Source organism: Coregonus lavaretus (genome assembly GCF_964263955.1).
Source record: "Coregonus lavaretus genome assembly, contig: HAP1_SCAFFOLD_2304, whole genome shotgun sequence".
Lineage (NCBI taxonomy): Eukaryota > Metazoa > Chordata > Actinopteri > Salmoniformes > Salmonidae > Coregonus > Coregonus lavaretus.
Genome location: NW_028158925.1, coordinates 45,465 through 64,778, shown reverse-complemented (window position 1 = coordinate 64,778; position 19,314 = coordinate 45,465). Strand labels below are relative to the sequence as shown.

The window sequence follows — 19,314 nt, the reverse complement described above, 5'->3', positions numbered from 1 at the left end:
CCAGCCTCAGACACTCTACCACCTGTGTGTGTGTGTGTGTGTGTGTGTGTGTGTGTGTGTGTGTGTGTGTGTGTGTGTGTGTGTGTGTGTGTGTGTGTTGTTGAGGAGGGTGTGGTGGATGTAGTTTTAAATGCACGCTTAAGGTTTGTGCAGAAGGATTGGTATAGTGCTAGTGCAAAGTATTGCGGTGTCTGAAATAATCCATTCTCTTTGTATAGTCTGGTGGAGTGAGTGTTTGTACATAGCTACTTTGTGAGATGCCTTAAAGGGAGGGTCCTTTTTTGTGGGATTAGTCTGAAATGATGTGTGCATTTTTGTGGTAACAGCCTTAAACTGAGACTCAGAGATATGATAGACCCATGAACTCGATACATCCCCAAATGAGAGTGCAGGTGATCCATGATGCATTTGTTTCTCTGTGTGTCCACCGGGGGTGCTGCGGGTCACAGCTGCTCCCAGTCTCTGCCCCGCAGACGCCCCGCCAGCCCCAGGATTCTAATCCAACACGCCTCCCCAGAAGACGACAGGTACCCCTTCCCCACCGCCACAATCCCCCCTGTTTTCAGCTGAACCCAACCCCACGCCTGTACTAAACCCAAATGCAAACACTAATAATTAGCTCACTTCTAACCCTAAACGTATCGCAATTGATCATTTTGCTCTATGGGACTATGCACAGGGTCTTTTGGCATAGTATCTGGTGGATCCAGATTGTGTTCTAGCATTCTAGCAGCCTCTATCTTCTCCTTAAGAATCGCTGAGCTATTTTTTCTTTTTTAGTCTATGAATTTATAAGGATTTCAGAAGCTTTTGTCTGTCTACTGCATTGCCAACCGAGCTTTTATCATTATCGCTAATGTGTGTCTTTCATATTCATAACAGATTCAATGTAATTCAGGATTAAAGTTGAGTTTATATCTATGTAAGTGGTGTGTGTGGTGTGTGTGTGTGTGTCTGTTTGTGTGTGTTTCTCATCACCCTCATGTTTGTGGTGTGTATGAAGCCAATGGATGATGGAGCCTCTAGTTCCTAGACAGGAGACAGTTAACCACCTCAGTGCAAAGAAGAGGTACACACACACACACACACACACACACACACACACACACACACACAGTACTTGTTCAATGAATGCATTAGTGTGTGATGCTTCTTCATGATCATTGTTCCATACTCCATATTCCATTGTTGTGTATTGACAACTTCATCAAATCCATCGCTTAACTGGCTTGTCTTCTGTAGAGCATATGGCTATACGATTCATTACAAATAGAAAAGCAGACTTCTCTCACTTACTCCAGCTGTTTACCCCTGTCCCATACTCTCTCCATTCATTTATTCATCCCTCCATCCGTTTCTTTCTGTTTTCCACTCATCTCCCATCTCCCAGGCAAACTCGGACCCTGGACTCATCCACCTGTCACACTCTGGGCAAGAAGCTCCCTGACCATGACAGGTAAGGGGGCCAACCATAACATATACCCTGATTTTAGTTTTTCAACATCATCACTTCCGGCCCAATCCTCAAACTTTCAGAAAATCTCCCATTCACATCAGTACAGAATTGAAATGAAAGTTTGAGTCGAGCATGTGAATCTCATTGCGAGATTCATCCTGCCATCATAATCTGTCCCCTCCCACAAATTCCCAGACTAGGATGAAGTTCCCCTTAGACACTGATCTAAGATCAGTTTTCCCCCATAATAATTGAGGTTAGGATTTGTTTGGGGTAAACTGATCCTAAATCTGTACCAAATGGTGAGTTTTAACTCTAGTGGGGGTCCCCCTCTTTTCTGTTCACCAGTTCATCCACATGACCACAATTTTAAACGTTAATTTTGGAATAATCTATCAGATTAAGTCACCTACACATGTACTGTCCTGGGCTGCAGTGCAGTACAGTGGTTACCATGGGGATGCTAACATAAGCATGATAGCATGGGTCAGGATTCACTGAGATGGAGGCAAGATGAGCTTGCGTTTGTAATTGGCAGTTCAGTACCAAGGTGGGATCTTCCCTAATATGGAATCAGGTAGTTTGACCTGCACCTTTTACGATGTTATCTTCTGAGATGTCTCTTACACTGTGTATGCTGATTTCAATATGTTTGACAACTCTTCTTTATCTTTTCTTTTCATATAATTTCGTTTTTTTCCACTTTTCCTTTTTGTCTCTATTCTGTTATTTTCTTTCCTTGTTGCATGCTGCCACTTTGTGCACACGGTGTGTATGGTGTGTGTGTGGGGGCCCCCAGAATAAAGCCCACCTCCATCCTGAGGGGGTCCCGAAGACGGCCCCCTCCCCTGCGGCCGCTCGGTAAGGGGACCCTCCGTGAGTTGGCCCCGGGCTCACCCCAACCATACAGGTGCTGACCTCTGACCCCTCACCTCAGTCCCCCTGGAGGAGCAGCCTGAGAGAGAGAGAGCTATTGCCTTCCTCCTCCATGGTTCCACTGCCTATAATGCACTATTTATTTGATGTTGTACCCCAGCCATGGGCCAGTGTGTGGTGGGTTGTGTGTGTGTGTGTGTGTGTGTGTGTGTGTGTGTGTGTGTGTGTGTGTGTAAGTGTACACTGAGTGTACAAAACATTAAGAACATAGACTGACCAGGTGAATCCAGGTGAAAGCTATGATCCCTTATTGATGTCACTTGTTAAATCCACTTCAATCAGTGTAGATGAAGGGTAGGAGACAGGTTAATAACCCCCTAGAGTCTATTGACGCGTGGGGGGGGCTGGGTTGCCATTCAATATTAGGAAGGTGTCCTTAATGTTTTGTACACTCAATAATGCTAATTGTCTATGTTTTTCACGGTCTAAATGTATCAAGCTCTTTTTGCTACAGGACCTCACACCAGCCACACTGAGCTGCATATTACATGTAGTATACTTCCCCTCACTGTCCGACCAAGCTTGACTCTGTCTCGTGTTCGCCTCTTAGTTCATATGTGTCAAAACTCTGTGTCTAACAGAGAAACTAGTAGTGGTGTTGCAGGATTTCCATCTCATTCTCTCATCCTCCCTCTCGCTCCATCTCTCTATCTCTCTCTCTCAGGGGCCACCTCCAAGGTGGTGCGTCTCTGTCCTCCTCAGTGACGTCCTCGTCAGCAGCTCGCAGGGTCAGACAACTCCCACAGGTCCCAGACAAGAGCAGCAGCCCCGTAGAGCAAGGTGTGTGTGGCTTTCTTGACTTGATTTTGTCTGTAAACCTGAGTGAATGAGTGAGTGGTGATATGTGTGTGGTGATTAAATGTGTGTGTGTGTGTGCATATTTTTGCTAATTCCTCCCTGTGTGTGTGTGTGTGTGTGTGTCTAGCTCTTGCAGCAGAGGAGCGTGTTCGTCAGCTCCAGATGAAGGTACAGCAGAGGGACTCCTACAGGAGTTCTGCTGCTCCGTCCACTTCCAGCAGGGATGTGGAGAGGGTGCTCAAGAGCAAACGCGAGGTCAGTCACCTGTCACTTGAGGTCAGCCCCTAACCCTAACCCTCTTTGTCTGTCCCTCTCTCCATCTCTCTCTGTTCCTCTCTCTCTCCCCATATCTCTGTCCCTCTCTCCATCTCTCTCTGTCCCTCTCTCTCTTACTCCCCATACCTATGTCCCTCTCTCCATCTCTCTCTGTCCCTCTCTCTCTTACTCCCCATATTTATGACCATCTCTCCATCTTAATATTGCCTCTCTCTCACCCCACACTCCTCTATCCCCGCTCTCAATTCAAAACAATTCAATTCAGTGAACTTTATTGGCATGAAATAGGTGTATATATCTTCTCATCCTCTGTCCCTCCCTCTCTAATCCTCTCCCTCTAGCTGTATAAGGACCAGAGGAGAACCAGCTGTGAGAACGTATCCCGCAAGTCTTCAGACAGTGATGTCAGCGACGTGTCAGCCATCTCTCGTACCAGCAGTGCCTCCCGCATCAGCAGTACCAGCTACATGTCCATCCAGTCAGAGAGACCCCGGGGACGCTTCAAGTAAATAGAACCACACACACAGGCACACACACACACACACACACACACTTACACACACACGCCTGTGTGTTGCAGTAAAGACTACAAAATGTATCTGTCTGTCTGTCTGTCTGTCTCTGTGTGTGTGTGTGTGTGTGTGTGTGTGTGTGTGTGTGTGTGTGTGTGTGTGTGTGTGTGTGTGTGTGTGTGTAGCAAGGCGATGCATGCATCAGGCCGCAGCATGTTGAAGAGCACCAGCGTGAGCGGTGAAATCTTTGGCATTGAGCATACGGACGGCAGCCAATCAGATACAGCATTGGGCGGGGGCAAGAAGCGGCGCTCCAGCCTCAGCCAACGGGTGGTGGCCATTGTGGGCCTGCCCTCCAGACGCAGCTGCAGTACCTCACAGCTCACCTCCCAGAAAGGTAACACAGACAGACCACACAAACAAGACTCTACCATAAACAAGCCCTGGATCCAGCACCCATATAAAAACCAGTTGTAATATGAATTATTGTTGTTGTATTTGTTGTGTGTGTGTAATAAAAAAACAGTGGTGGTGGATACTAAGAAGAAGGGCAAGAAAAAGAACAAAATTCAGATCCAGCGGAGTACAGAGGTGGGTATGGCTGTAGAGTACCCCCGCTCTGCCATGAACCGCCAGGCCAGCAGAGACTCCACCGACGGCAGCATGAACAGCTACAGCTCTGAGGGGAAGTCAGTATCTCTAGCCTCACTCTCTCTTTGACTGTAGTGGTAGTGTCATTCTCACTTCAGTGCTTATCCAGTCTAACGTTATTCTGATCTTAGTCTGATAGTCAGTAGTCTAACCCCATTGTGTGTGTGTGTGTGTGTGTGTGTGTGTGTGTGTGTGTGTGTGTGTGTGTGTATTCCAGTCTAATCTTCTCGGGGATGAGGCTGGGGGCTGACAGTCAGTTCAGTGACTTCCTGGATGGCCTTGGCCCCGCCCAACTGGTGGGCCGGCAAACATTAGCCACACCCGCCATGGGTGAGTGGCACAAATGACTTGTGTAACCTGACATAATATACTACATACAGTATGATACATTAATTTAACTGGGTATGATGGACAGTAGCGATGCGTGTGTAAAATCACTGAGGAAGCCAAGCCAGGTAATTGCATTGTTTGCTCTATAACCTGTTAGTTCATATGTCTTGCGACCATGATATATAGGCCTAAAGGCCAAGACAATAAGAAGGCACAGTGGTAGAATAAATTCAACCACACCTTTGTTTCATCACAAAACCGGAGAGCAACATCTGTCCGGTGAAGTCCACAAAGCATTCAGCATGTAACAAACAGTTTCTGACATTTTCAGACTGCTAAACAACCATTGATTTAGAACAAAGTGTGTGTGTGTGTGCGCGCGTGTGTGAAAGTAGAAAAAACATGTTGACTCACACTACTTATAGAGAAGCGCCAATGCCATCCTCCTCTCTTTCATGTTGCCAAAACAGTCTATGACTCTGTCATACAGTTTTTTGTTGTCCTAGGCTACCTGGCTAAAGTGCTTGCATGCTATCCTAAATTCCTTTCATGGGCATCGATGCGCCAGGCCAGCTAGTTAACATTAGCCTACTACATCTAGCTACCTATTGAACTTCCATCCTCTCAGGCCAGGCGCACAATATATGAATTTATGGTTGGATCAGAATGGCTGTTTAATATTTTAATAATTTTGGGGGGGTATTTTATTGGTATTTTTTTCCACAGTTACAGTAAACAATGCTTGAAAAACTGTACATTGCACATGTGATTTTATACATTCGATATACCATGGGAACATGCTTTTTGAATGAAGTAGGAATGTATATGTCCATACGAGAATATAAAATACTTAAGTAATTCTTTCATAACAAAACATACATTAGAAACAACAAAGTGCACACAAATGTCTGGTCTTCAAAACGTATAAAAAAGTTATAATAATAAGACAGGCTAATATTAAACACTCACAAAGGTAGATCAATTAAAAACAACGCTTAGGTAGGCAGTTTACTGTAGAGTAGAGGGAAATTGCAGTGTCTCTACATAGGTAAAGAAAGGTTGGCACATTCGGTAGAATTTGTCAGAAAATCCCCGTAGGGTATATTTTATCTTCTCCAATTTACTAAAGTGTAAGACATATTTAATCCACACAAAATGAGAGGGAGGAGAGGGTGATTTCCACAGAAGTAAAATCAACCTTCTTGCCAACAAACTCACAAAGGCTACAAAGTCAGATGTGTGTTTTGGTAGTGTTATAGTATCAGGTATTACCCCAAATAATGATGTTATGGCAGTAGGAGCAAAAGGCACTTGTAATACTTTAGATATGGCATCAAAGATGGCAGACCAATAGTTATGTAGAGAAGAGCAGGACCAAAACATATGTATTAATGAAGCAGGAGCTTGCCGACACCTGTCGCAAACAGGGTTGACATCAGGATAGATCTTAGAAAGCCTGAGTTTAGTCCAGTGAGTGCAGTGGAGGATTTTGCATTGGATCAAACCATGTTTGGCACAAAAAGAAGAGGAGTGGAGACGGTACAGAATATCTACCCATGTGTCACCAGTAAACTCATCATCTAGATCCTGTTCCCATAAAGTTTTAATAGCTGCGAATGAATGATTGTGAAGAGAGTAAATGTTATCATAGCTATAAGAAATAATACCTTTTACTGTTGGGGATGGTGTGAAAAATGCATCAGTGGGAGGGCCCACAGGAAGAGTGGGGAATTGAGAGGTCATGTCAAGGACAAAGCTGTGCACTTGTAGATATCTAAAGAAACAACTATTCTGAAGGTGGAATTTAGCTGAGAGTTGTTGGAACGATGCAAACGTGCCGTCAATATACAAATCATTGAATGATTTGATGCCAAGGCTGAACCACATGGAGAAGGCTCCATCTACTATTTCTGAGGAGAGGGGCACTTCATTAATAGGTTTGCAAACCAAAGTGACATCTAAACTGGTTACAGATCTTGAAAGTGGTTTTTACTAAAATGTTTTTGGTATAACTTGAATAGGGGAATGTGCCAAAGCATCCAGTGAGGATGGCATACAGTGGGGAAAAAAAGTATTTAGTCAGCCACCAATTGTGCAAGTTCTCACACTTAAAAAGATGAGAGAGGCCTGTAATTTTCATCATAGGTACACGTCAACGATGACAGACAAATTGAGAAAAATAAATCCAGAAAATCACATTGTAGGATTTTTAATGAATTTATTTGCAAATTATGGTGGAAAATAAGTATTTGGTCACCTACAAACAAGCAAGATTTCTGGCTCTCACAGACCTGTAACTTCTTCTTTAAGAGGCTCCTCTGTCCTCCACTCATTACCTGTATTAATGGCACCTGTTTGAACTTGTTATCAGTATAAAAGACACCTGTCCACAACCTCAAACAGTCACACTCCAAACTCTACTATGGCCAAGACCAAAGAGCTGTCAAAGGACACCAGAAACAAAATTGTAGACCTGCACCAGTCTGGGAAGACTGAATCTGCAATGGGTAAGCAGCTTGGTTGGAAGAAATCAATTGTGGGAGCAATTATTAGGAAATGGAAGACATACAAGACCACTGATAATCTCCCTCGATCTGGGGCTCCATGCAAGATCTCACCCCGTGGGGTCAAAATGATCACAAGAACGGTGAGCTAAAATCCCAGAACCACACGGGGGGCCCAGTGAATGACCTGCAGAGAGCTGGGACCAAAGTAACAAAGCCTACCATCAGTAACACACTACGCCGCCAGGGACTCAAATCCTGCAGTGCCAGACGTGTCCCCCTGCTTAAGCCAGTACATGTCCAGGCCGTCTGAAGTTTGCTAGAGTGCATTTGGATGATCCAGAAGAGGATTGGGAGAATGTCATATGGTCAGATGAAACCAAAATAGAACTTTTTGGTAAAAACTCAACTCGTCGTGTTTGGAGGACAAAGAATGCTGAGTTGCATCCAAAGAACACCATACCTACTGTGAAGCATGGGGGTGGAAACATCATGCTTTGGGGCTGTTTTTCTGCAAAGGGACCAGGACGACTGATCCGTGTAAAGGAAAGAATGAATGGGGCCATGTATCGTGAGATTTTGAGTGAAAACCTCCTTCCATCAGCAAGGGCATTGAAGATGAAACATGGCTGGGTCTTTCAGCATGACAATGATCCCAAACACACCGCCCGGGCAACGAAGGAGTGGCTTCGTAAGAAGCATTTCAAGGTCCTGGAGTGGCCTAGCCAGTCTCCAGATCTCAACCCCATAGAAAATCTTTGGAGGGAGTTGAAAGTCCGTGTTGCCCAGCGACAGCCCCAAAACATCATTGCTCTAGAGGAGATCTGCATGGAGGAATGGGCCAAAATACCAGCAACAGTGTGTGAAAACCTTGTGAAGACTTACAGAAAACGTTTGACCTGTGTCATTGCCAACAAAGGGTATATAACAAAGTATTGAGAAACTTTTGTTATTGACCAAATACTTATTTTCCACCATAATTTGCAAATAAATTCATAAAAATCCTACAATGTGATTTTCTGGAGAGAAAAAAATCTCAATTTGTCTGTCATAGTTGACGTGTACCTATGATGAAAATTACAGGCCTCTCTCATCTTTTTAAGTGGGAGAACTTGCACAATTGGTGGCTGACTAAATACTTTTTTTCCCCACTGTACATGAGGAAGATTCCATCTTCAACCATGCTGGAATGATATATGGGGTATCTGCACGGATCCAGCACTGAATTACACGGAAGTTGGCGGCCCAATAATAGAACTGGAAATTAGGTAGGGCCACGCCCCCTAAGGGTTTAGGCCTTTGCAGGAACACCTTGTGGATCCTTGGATTTGTTTTATTCCAGATGACGTCTGAGATAATTCCATCGAGTTTGCGGAAAAAATATTTGGGACTAAAAATAGGTATACATTGAAAGAGGTAGGAGAATTTAGGAAGGGTATTCAATTTAACCGAATTAGTTCGACCAGCTAATGATAGGGGGAGTAGTGACCATCACTCAAAATCTTTCTCCACCAAAGTAAGGAGAGGAGTAAAAGTATGAAAATGTATGCACTCACTAACTGTAAGTCGCTCTGGATAAGAGCGTCTGCTAAATGACTAAAATGTAAAATGTAAAAATGAGTCAAATTAGCCTTAAAAAGGTTAAATTTTCAGTGACATGTACCCCCAAGTATGTCAATTTGTTGAGAACTACTCTGAAAGTCAATGTGTGTAATGGGTAGTTACGAGCTGCCGCATTTAAAGGGAAAATCTCACTCTTATTCAGATTTAACTTGTAACCAGAGACTAGGCCAAATGCATTAAGAACAGATAGCTCAATTGGTAAGGATACATTGTGGTTTGAGATATAGAGAAGCAAGTCATCAGCATGAAGTGAGACCCTTTGTTCGATGTCGCCTCTGAACACTCCTGTTATATGTGGGTTGGATCTAGCGAGGGCCGATGGCGATGACGAAAAGCAAGGGAGACATTGGACACCCCTGTCTAGTGCCTCTGAGGGAAATAGTATGAGTGGGTGTTATTCGTTCTGACAGATGCAAGTGGAGAAGTGTATAGTAACTTGATCCAAGTAATTAATTTTTTGCCGAAACCACATTTTTATAAGGTCTGAAAAAGGTAGCCCCGCTCCACTCTATCAAAACCCTTCTCAGCATCTAGAGAGATTAGAATCTCTGGGAGCTTTGATACAGAAGGATTATACATAACATTAAAGAGTTGTCTGATTTTAGGATTCAAGGAACATATTAATCAAGAGCGGGGCTAATTTATCCAGAAACGTCTTATAAAATTATATTGGGTACCCATCTGGTCCAGGACATTTACCACCTTGCATTGCACGTGCCGCCTCTAAAATCTCTTCAATGGTGATAGGTTCCTCCAATTGAAGCTTGGAGACTGAATCAATTGTTGGGACAGTTAGAGTATTAAAAAATGTATCAAGAGCCGAGGGGTCAGCAGACTGTTCCAAAGTATATAAAGAGGCATAGAAGTCCTTTAACTGGTTATTTATTAGCTGGGGATATATTGTTGCACCTGTAGGTGTTTGAATTTGAGACATTTGTTGAGCAGAGGAAGACTGGCGAAGTTGATGAGAATGTAATTTACTTGCCTTGTCACCATACTCATAGTGAGTATGTTGCGACTTAAGCAGCAGTTCCTCAATTTGGCCTGTTGACAAGTTATTGAATTCAGCTTGTAAAGAGAGTCGATCCCTGTACACATTTGGGGATGGTGAGGTAGCGTAAGAACTGTCTAACTGTAAAATACGAGTTGTCTGTCCAGAGAGTCTCTTCTTGGATAACCTTAGCAGACTTAAAAGGTGTGCTAATTTTGTTGGAGGAACGATCCAAAGTAGGATTAAGCCAGCAATTAAAATCGCCTCCCAAGATTAATAAGTGTGAGGTCATATCTGGAAGTGAAGACAGAAATGCACAAGAAAAAAAATGGTCACCCCAATTTGGCGCATAGACATTGGCAAGGATCAATGGAGTATTGTAGATTCTGCCAGTGACAATAATATATTTGCCATTGGCATTGGAAATAACATTGGAAGAAACAAAGGGCACCGATTTGTGTATCAAAATTGCAGCTCCCCTCGATTTATTTTGAAAAGTGGTCGCAATCTAAAGTGATCTGAAACTCTCAGATGGGTCTCTTGCAAGAAAGCAATCTGTGTTCCCAGATGTTGAAAATGATGAAGTACTCTACTATGTTTGACTGGTTGGTTCAAACATTTTACAGTTCCAACTAGAAAATGTAAGTATACTCCCAGTCGACTGCCCTATTAAATTAGGTTGTTGAGTCATCCTTTGGAAAAATAGGAAATGAGTGTAGCCTTTTAAATGTAAGCGGAAGACCGAACCTGACATACGAGAAAAAACAAAAAAACTGTTGAACTACCTCCCACTCGCTGAAGTGTCTTCCCAAACAAGATGTGTGCATCCCCCCTTAGTATACAAGCTCCTAAATACTCTCCAGGAAACATAGTGGTTCCAGCAGCTAGGCTAAACTCAAGTGGAGCATTTTGACAATTATATTATAAAAGAGAAAATATATATAAAAACAATTATATAAATAACCAGTTTAAGGACAGGGTGTTAAATCAAATAACATAGGCAGCGTGACAGTTTATGGCCTCGACAAAATAAAAGGGAACCTGTTCCACAAGCCTACATAGAAAACAATGACAAAATAAATAAAAAATCTATATATTACATGAATAGAGGCTTACTATTTCAGCCAACAATGAGGAAAATGTACCTATAATGCAAATACAAAACAGGAGGTACTGTAGTAGGCTAAATGTGTCGGGCCTTACCTATCAAACACTGCGCTGCAGATAGGCTAAATATCCATCTCGTTGCTCCGGTCAGTCTGGGGGAGCAGTTTCCTTCAAGTTCTTGTTGATAAAGTCAATTGCAGTGGTCGGGTCATTGAACTTGTGAAGAGCTCCGCTTGGTAGTGTGATCCTGAGCTCGGCTGGGAAGAAGAGGCCAAACTTGACTCCCGGACAGGTGTGCAGAAGCCACTTTGCGTTACCAAACACCACTTGTTTCTTGGCCACGCAGGCAGTGAAGTCTGGGAAAATGAACAGTCTCTTGCCTCGGTACAGTAAGGGTGATGCTTCTCCAGTTCGGCGCAGGATCTGGTCCCAGACGTGGTAGTAATGCACTCTAATGACAAAGGGCCGTAGGGGGTCACCCTCTCTGGGTCTAGCTCGCAGTGACCTATAGGCACGGTCTAAGAGGGTTTTTCTTCAAGGTTAAGCATGTCCTGCAATAGTTGGGAAACAAAGTCTGTTGGGCGGGGCCCCTCCAGACCCTCAGCAATGCCCTCCAGGCATATGTTGTGGCGGTGTTGACGTCCTTCTAGGTCCTCACATTTTTCTTTAAGCGCTTTAACATCAGATGAGAGCGAATTCACTGTAGCCTGAAGGGTGGTTAGGTCATCACTTTAAGACACAGCAGAGATCGCTCTAGCTCAAGTATGGTAGTGCGCTGTGTAGTCACTGTTGCCTGTAGTGCAGCTAAAGATGATTTCAGTTCTTCCTTAAGGTGATTTCTGAGTGGAGAGTTGTGGAGAGAGTGTCAATTTTCGTGTCAAACTGATCATATGTCTCTTTTGAGCCCATCCAAAGCTTCTGTGAACGTTCTCAAGCTAAGGACAGCGTCCTGGATGCAATTAAAGACATTAAGTCTGGGAAAACTCCAGGGTTGAATGGCATACCAGTCGAGGTATACCAAACCTTTTTTGATATACTCAGAGGACCATTATTAGCATGTTTTAAGCACTCCTATGTAAATGGTAGATTATCAGACACTCAAGAAGAAGGTCTGATTTAATTATTACTGAAACAGGATACAAGTGGAAAATACAAAGATCCAGTCCATAAAAAAAATTGGAAGCCCCTTACACTTCAGTGTTGTGATGCAAAAATTCTAGCAAAATGTATAGCAAAAAATATTGTCGGACATTATTCATTCTAATCAGACAGGTTTTTTTTACATGGAAGATACATTGGAGATAATATAAGGCAAGTACTGGAAACAATAGAACACTATGAAAATCTGGGAAAAAGGCATTTGATAAAGTACGACTGGGGTTTATATATAAATGCCTGGTGCATATCAATTTTGGTTACGTTTACATTTACATTTTAGTCATTTAGCAGACGCTCTTATCCAGAGCAACTTACAGTTAGTGAGTGCATACATTTTTTAAATCATGTATAGTAACCCTAGGTGTAAAATAGTAAATAATGGCTATTTCTCAGAAAGTTTTAAACTGTCAAGAGGAGTGAAACAAGGTTGTCCACAATCGGCATATCTATTTATTATGCCCATCGAGATGTTAGCTATTAAAATCCGATCCAACAATAATATCAAAGGATTAGAAATCCAGGGCTTAAAAACAAAAGTGTCATTGTACGCTGATGATTCCTATTTTCTTTTAAATCCACAACTTGAATCTCTCCACAGCCTCATAGAGGATCTAGATACATTTTCTAACCTCTCTGGATTACAACCAAATTATGATAAATGTACTATATTATGTATTGGATCACTAAAAAAATAAAAATGTACATTACCATGTAGTTTACCAATAAAATGGTCTGATGGTGATGTGGATATACTCGGAATACATATCCCAAATGAAATAAATGATCTCACTCCATTAAATTTGAATAGAAATTTAGCAAAAATAGATAAGATCTTGCTACCATGGAAAGGTAAATACCTGTCAATTTGTGGAAAAATCACCTTGATTAACTCTTTAGTATTATCCCAGTTTACCTATTTGCTTATGGTCTTGCCTACACCTAGCAAACAGTTTTTTAAATTATATGAGAAAAAAATATTCCATTTTATTTGGAAAGGCAAGCCAGACAAAATTAAACGGGCCTATTTATATAATGTATATGAATTCGGAGGACAGAACATTTTAAATATTAAAGCATTAGACCTATCACTAAAAGCTTCAGTCATACAAAAATTATACTTAAATCCGAACTGGTTCTCTAGCAAATTAGTAAGATTGTCTCACCCAATGTTCAAGAATGGCTTTTCCCTTTATTCAGATTACAACCTCACACTTTCAGTTATTTGAAAAGGAAATAATCTCCCAAATATCACTATTTCTAAAACAAGCCATATAAAGTTGGTAGCAATTTCAATTTAATCCTCCAGAAACGACAGAACAAATAATGCAACAAATATTGTGATAGAAAACCTTTTTTTTTTACAAAATGTTTATAAAAGGTATAATTTTCGTAAATGGTATCATTGGTAGGACTGGTGGAGTTATGTTGCACATGCAGCTAACAAAAATATATGGAAATGTCTGCTCTACCCAACATTACAACCAAATAATTGCAGCATTACCGCAAAACTGGAAGAGGAAAGTGGAAGGGGGAAATTGTAAGGAACTTGTCTGTCGGCCTTGCATTAAATAACATAATTGGTTAAAGAAAACCGTGATAAATAACAAAGTATAGCAGTTTCATTTAAGGACCAAAGGTTTGACAGCCATCCCATTTAGATTGCAAAATAGTTGGGAAGAGATTTTTGACGTACCGATCCCATGGCATAGTGTTTATGAACTGATACACAAAACAACGCCGTATTCAAAATTTAGAATTTTTCAATTTAAATTATTATATAAAATTATTGCTACCAATAGAATGTTATTTATATGGAGGATACAATCTTCCCAGCTCTGCAGATTTTGCTGCGAAGAGACAGAATCATTAGATCATTTGTTTTGGTACTGTCCATTTGTATCTTGTTTTTGGACACAGGTCCAGGAATGGCTAAAGGATTGCAATATTTACCTGGAGCTAACCCTGCAGATAGCATTACTGGGTGATCTGAAAAGTCATAGTCAATTGATCAATAATATAATAATACTTTTAGCAAAAATGTTTATTTTCAATTTACAATCTGTAGAAACAATGAGAATAGAAAGGTTCAGAACTTTTGTAAAACATCACAGTACAGTTGAAAAATATATGGCAAATAGAAATCCAATATGGATGGTGTTAAGAGATAGATGGGTGGTGTTGAATGGAGTTGAAGGATGGGACTAATAACAACTAACAACAACTAATAACAACAAGATAACTAATAATGTAAGCATACTGTGTCCATAATAAGTATATAGGTTATAGGTTGAGAGCTTTTGTGAAAGAGCACAGTTAGAAAGATATGGCATATAGAAGCAAACCGGATGGACATCATGAAAATGATCAGAGAGGTTGAGGGTAGAGGAAGTTCAGGAGTAAAAACAAACTAAATAGAATTATTGTAAAATTGACTGTGTCCATAAAATGTATATAGTATGTATAAGCTGGAAGTAGAGGCCTAAGCATTGTTGTTCACTAGTTTACTCCAATTAGGGAAGGGGTGGAGGGGTTGGAAAGTAATAAAGGGAAATATGTATATGTATGTGTATATATGTATGTATGTATGTATGTATGTATGTATGTATGTATGTATGTATGTATGTATGTATGTATGTATGTATGTATATATATATATATATATATATATATATATATATATATTTGTGAGAGAAAAAAAACATATGGGGGATTGGAAGTGATGCAGACAATTACATTGATGGAAGTTACAATCTATCTGCAATATTAAAGCTGATATTGCTTGGCGGGGTTGCTCGCCCAGGCAAGCCTAGGGCTTGAATGGGGCCTTCTTTGGGAGGGTCTCTTTTAGAGCGAGTGTCTCTTTTATTGGCCATACCCGGGATTTGTGAAACAGTGAAGAGTCAGATTATGTTTAGGAAATGAAGCTCAGCTATAGAAGTCAAGTTGTACAATAGACTGATGTTTTAAATAACAGAAATATGACCATTTACCCAATTAGCGGCTGTGCTAGTTTGCTGACGAATGTTCGGTAGTTGAATGCGGGCTTCTTATGTCAAGTCGCGTTTACAGCGATTATATTGTTTTTTTTCATTGTTATGAAGAGAAAAGAGATGAAAAACTTTGCTTCGGATATTCTGCTGACCAAGGCAACCGAAACTGTGTTAGGAGCAGACAAATATGCCCGCCTCTCCAGTTGGTAAATCATTCAGGAAAATCCAAGGATTTTCTGCGGCCTACTTTAGCAATCTTCCATTCAGCAATTCACTGCCATTATTACTGTTCGGAAGAGCAATGAGATATGAAACTGTGTAAACAATACTTAGTAAAGTAAAATTAATTAAACAATAAATTAAACTGTGCTCTAAATTAAAGAAGGTTTGTCACAACTTGGCGCAGCTCCGGGAAACGTGTGTTACGTCATTCGTGCCCCCGGAAATCCAGAATCGCTGTTATAATCATTGGCCAATACAGAGAATTAAGTAAAACCACAAGTGCAAATCCCTATCTCCATCCATGGCTAATTTAGGAATGGGATGATTTTAGCTAGCTAGCTAGCCACCGGAGGACAATGACACAACGAGATGCAAAATTATTTTATTTTATTTGTAAATGACGTTCTGCTTTTAATGTGATGTGATTGGTGTGAAGCCAAATCCAAACTGGCTTCCCTTGACACATTTTTTTTTGCGCGCTAGGACCATTCACAATTGAGCTCACTCAGTTTAGCTCAACGCTGATTGGCTATTATTTTATATATTTTTTATCAAGGGAGGCCAAATGCTCACTGGCTTCCCTTGCATTCAATGCTATGGGCGGCAACAATGTCATACTCTTTTTGACTGAACGGCATCAGATAGATGGGCTAAACATACAGAGACAGAGGGGCGCTGTTTTGCTCGCTAGGATGTTTTCTCCGGTGAGATACAGTATATTAAGCCTCTTATTATGAAACACAGAGAGATGAAAGATTCATTCTTTTATATATATAATTTTGTAAATGTTTCTGGGGAGCCTGGATTCCCTTGGCATCCAACAGTACACACCACTGATGATATAATGTCTATGGTTTACAGGAGATGTTCAGATCGGAATGATGGACAAAAAAGGCCAGCTGGAGGTGGAGGTGATCAGAGCACGTGGCCTTACCCCCAAACCAGGGTCCAAATCACTCCCAGGTATCACACACGCACACACACACACACAAAATCCCAGATAAATGTGTCTGTTCTCCATTCCCTCACCTTTCTCCCCCACACCACTCTCTCTCTGCAGCTCCCTATGTCAAGGCATACCTGCTGGATAACGGAGCCTGTAAAGCCAAAAAGAAAACCAAGATTGCACGTAAAACCCTGGAGCCACTCTACCAGCAGGCCCTGCTGTTTGAGGAGAGCCCACAGGGGAAGGTCCTCCAGGTAATAACACCAGGGACTTGTACTGTGTGTGTGTGTGTGTGTGTGTGTGTGTGTGTGTGTGTGTGTGTGTGTGTGTGTGTGTGTGTGTGTGTGTGTGTGTGTGTGTGTGTGTGTGTGTGTGATGCGTACGTGCGTGTGTGATGCGTACGTGCGTTTCCTTGGCCTTATCTCTGTCCCTCTCCACAGGTAATAGTCTGGGGCGACTACGGGCGACTGGATCACAAATGCTTCATGGGAGTTGCACAGATCCTATTGGAGGAGCTGGACCTCTCCAGCACAGTGATTGGCTGGTACAAACTGTTTCCTCCTTCCTCATTGGTGGACCCTACCTTAGCCTCGCTTACTCGGCGGGCGTCCCAGACATCCTTGGACAGCTCAGGACCAGCTGGTATGCGTTCTTAGTGACCATAACGCAACCACAACCCCAAATGGACCACAACCAATGGACCAAAACTGACCAGAGTGCATGACCACATACCTAGGGCCAAGATAGACCTTAAGCAAATCAAAGCCAGACAGAGAGATAGAGACAGAACTAGCCAATAAGAGCTGGAGTCAGACAATCACTTCCCATGCCTCCCTCCTTCCGTTTTCCCTCCTTTCTCTGGGCTGCTAGGGCCTTGCTCCTGAGTCTCACCTCTTCTATTCCTCATCCCTCCTTTTTATGTATCCATCCCCCTCCTCTCTGACATATCCTTTCTTTGTCCCCTCTTTGTCCATCCCTCCACTCCCTCCATTGAATGTGTTATGGCTTGTGCTCCTGAGATAGAAGGGACTCATGCAGCCCACTCTGTTAGGGGGCACAAGGGATGTCGGCCCAGGCTTGGTGTAGCCAATCAGTGAAGAGGTTATTGTGAGGCCATAAAGAATGTGCAGGAGACAAAGGGAAAAGATTGAAGACGCCCTGCCGACAGCTGCCCATCAAAATGCGTTTCAGCATTGAGGTCGTCATGGCGTCGCTATATCTGTGAGGATTGGCATGATTGCACAACCTGTTAGGGGAGGGAGGCTGCACAGGTGGAAACAATACTTGTTCTAAGATCAACGCAAGCACAAAAGCTTGATTATTTTTCAGACAACGAATGGTTGTGAAAGAGAAAAAAGAACAGAGGCCAAATGATGGTTGGATCTATTTTATTCCATATTCTATTTGCCTAGAGTTGAGAATGGTTCCATGTGGTGCAGACTCCCTGTGTGCGTATTTGGTTTCGAGTGACGGTGGTCTGCAGACCAGCAGAGGTCACGTCACCCCCCTCTCTCGTCCCCCCCCCCCCCCCCCCCCCCCCCACGAGCGTGGCGGGCGCAGCATGACTCGGGACCCCGGCCCAAGCTGCATGCACATTTTTTTGTAAAACAAAAGCCAGACGAATTACTTAAAAAGAGACTAAATGTGTGTTAGTTCCACATACTTTAGGCCAGCTTGTATGTTGCATGTACTTGTACAGTTTGCTCGTACTGAATATGAATACAAACAGAAAAGCCATCCGCCATCCAAGGGCGGACACCGGGGGAATAAGCTCCGCCCAGGCCACACCTCCCACTCTGCGTACGAATTTCCATATTAGGAAGTCTCAAAAAGCCTTTTGTCTTTCTTCCTTTTGAACCCTTTGGAGAACAGTGCTGTATCGTAGTACTGAGCAAACTGACTATCTGAGGAGCTAGGTGTTTTAACTGTAGTCTATGGCAGTGGGGCTAGAAACAGAGGTAGCGAATGTGTGTATAAAAACAAAGATTAATGTATATGAAGTATAATTATGACTTGACATAAATTATAAAGATATAGATATATATGATTATCAAATGAGTGTAACTGACTATACACCTATCACCTATAAACACCCGCACATGCTGTAAATATGAGTCAGGGGGACGATATTTACACACGCAAAACGATCCAAACATTCCTGGTCCTATGGGAACAGATCAGAGCCCCCTGCCCTGTGCTTTGAGAGCCGCTGAGCGGTGCCCAACCACAAGGGGGAACCAACAGATCTTTCAGTTTCTCCTGATAGCAGCCAAAACCAACATGACTATTTGCAACACATGCCATCTTGTTTCTTTAACCGCAAAACTTTAATCCCCCTATTTCTCATGGTTTGGACTGATCTTAAAAGCCCATAAAAATGTTGTTAGCTGACATTTCAGTTGAACCCTTTGCGGTGCGGCCCACTGCCCTTTCCTTTGTTGGTATTACGCCACGATACTGATTGTTTACAGTCCATGAGTTTCCACTCAAAACACGATATCTAGGAAAGAAGTATTCACTTCAACATTTCTTGTTTGTATAACAGATGTGGCTCTACTGATGTGTATGTTTTATATTCAAGAGTTCATTTTTATTATTTACAAATAAAAGACTGTGGAAGAAAATGGTGGGCAAATCGACTCCGGTTTTTGACTCACCCTTGTCGATAAACGGGGTATATGATGATAAAAATGATTAACTTAACTACCGCAAAATGGCTGCTGAGCAGTACAAAGAAGTCAACATATTAAGGCGCCAACATATTAAGCGTTTTAACAACTTTTTAACGAATTTCCCTTACCTTAACAAAGGTAG

General features: G+C 42.2%; 1 pseudogene across 1 annotated transcript in view; it reads left to right on the top strand.

The window, feature by feature from the left end:
* The window catches only part of LOC311123467 (regulating synaptic membrane exocytosis protein 1-like), a 34,777-nt pseudogene extending 17,621 nt beyond the window's left edge, over window positions 1–17,156 (top strand). The window contains exons 18-28 of the transcript in view: window positions 450–527; window positions 1,391–1,456; window positions 3,057–3,172; window positions 3,318–3,445; window positions 3,808–3,971; window positions 4,164–4,375; window positions 4,505–4,667; window positions 4,847–4,959; window positions 16,416–16,517; window positions 16,615–16,754; window positions 16,941–17,156. The product of the transcript in view is annotated as a regulating synaptic membrane exocytosis protein 1-like (transcript). The remainder of the gene's footprint in view (window positions 1–449; window positions 528–1,390; window positions 1,457–3,056; window positions 3,173–3,317; window positions 3,446–3,807; window positions 3,972–4,163; window positions 4,376–4,504; window positions 4,668–4,846; window positions 4,960–16,415; window positions 16,518–16,614; window positions 16,755–16,940) is intronic.
* Window positions 17,157–19,314: the final 2,158 nt, after the last annotated feature.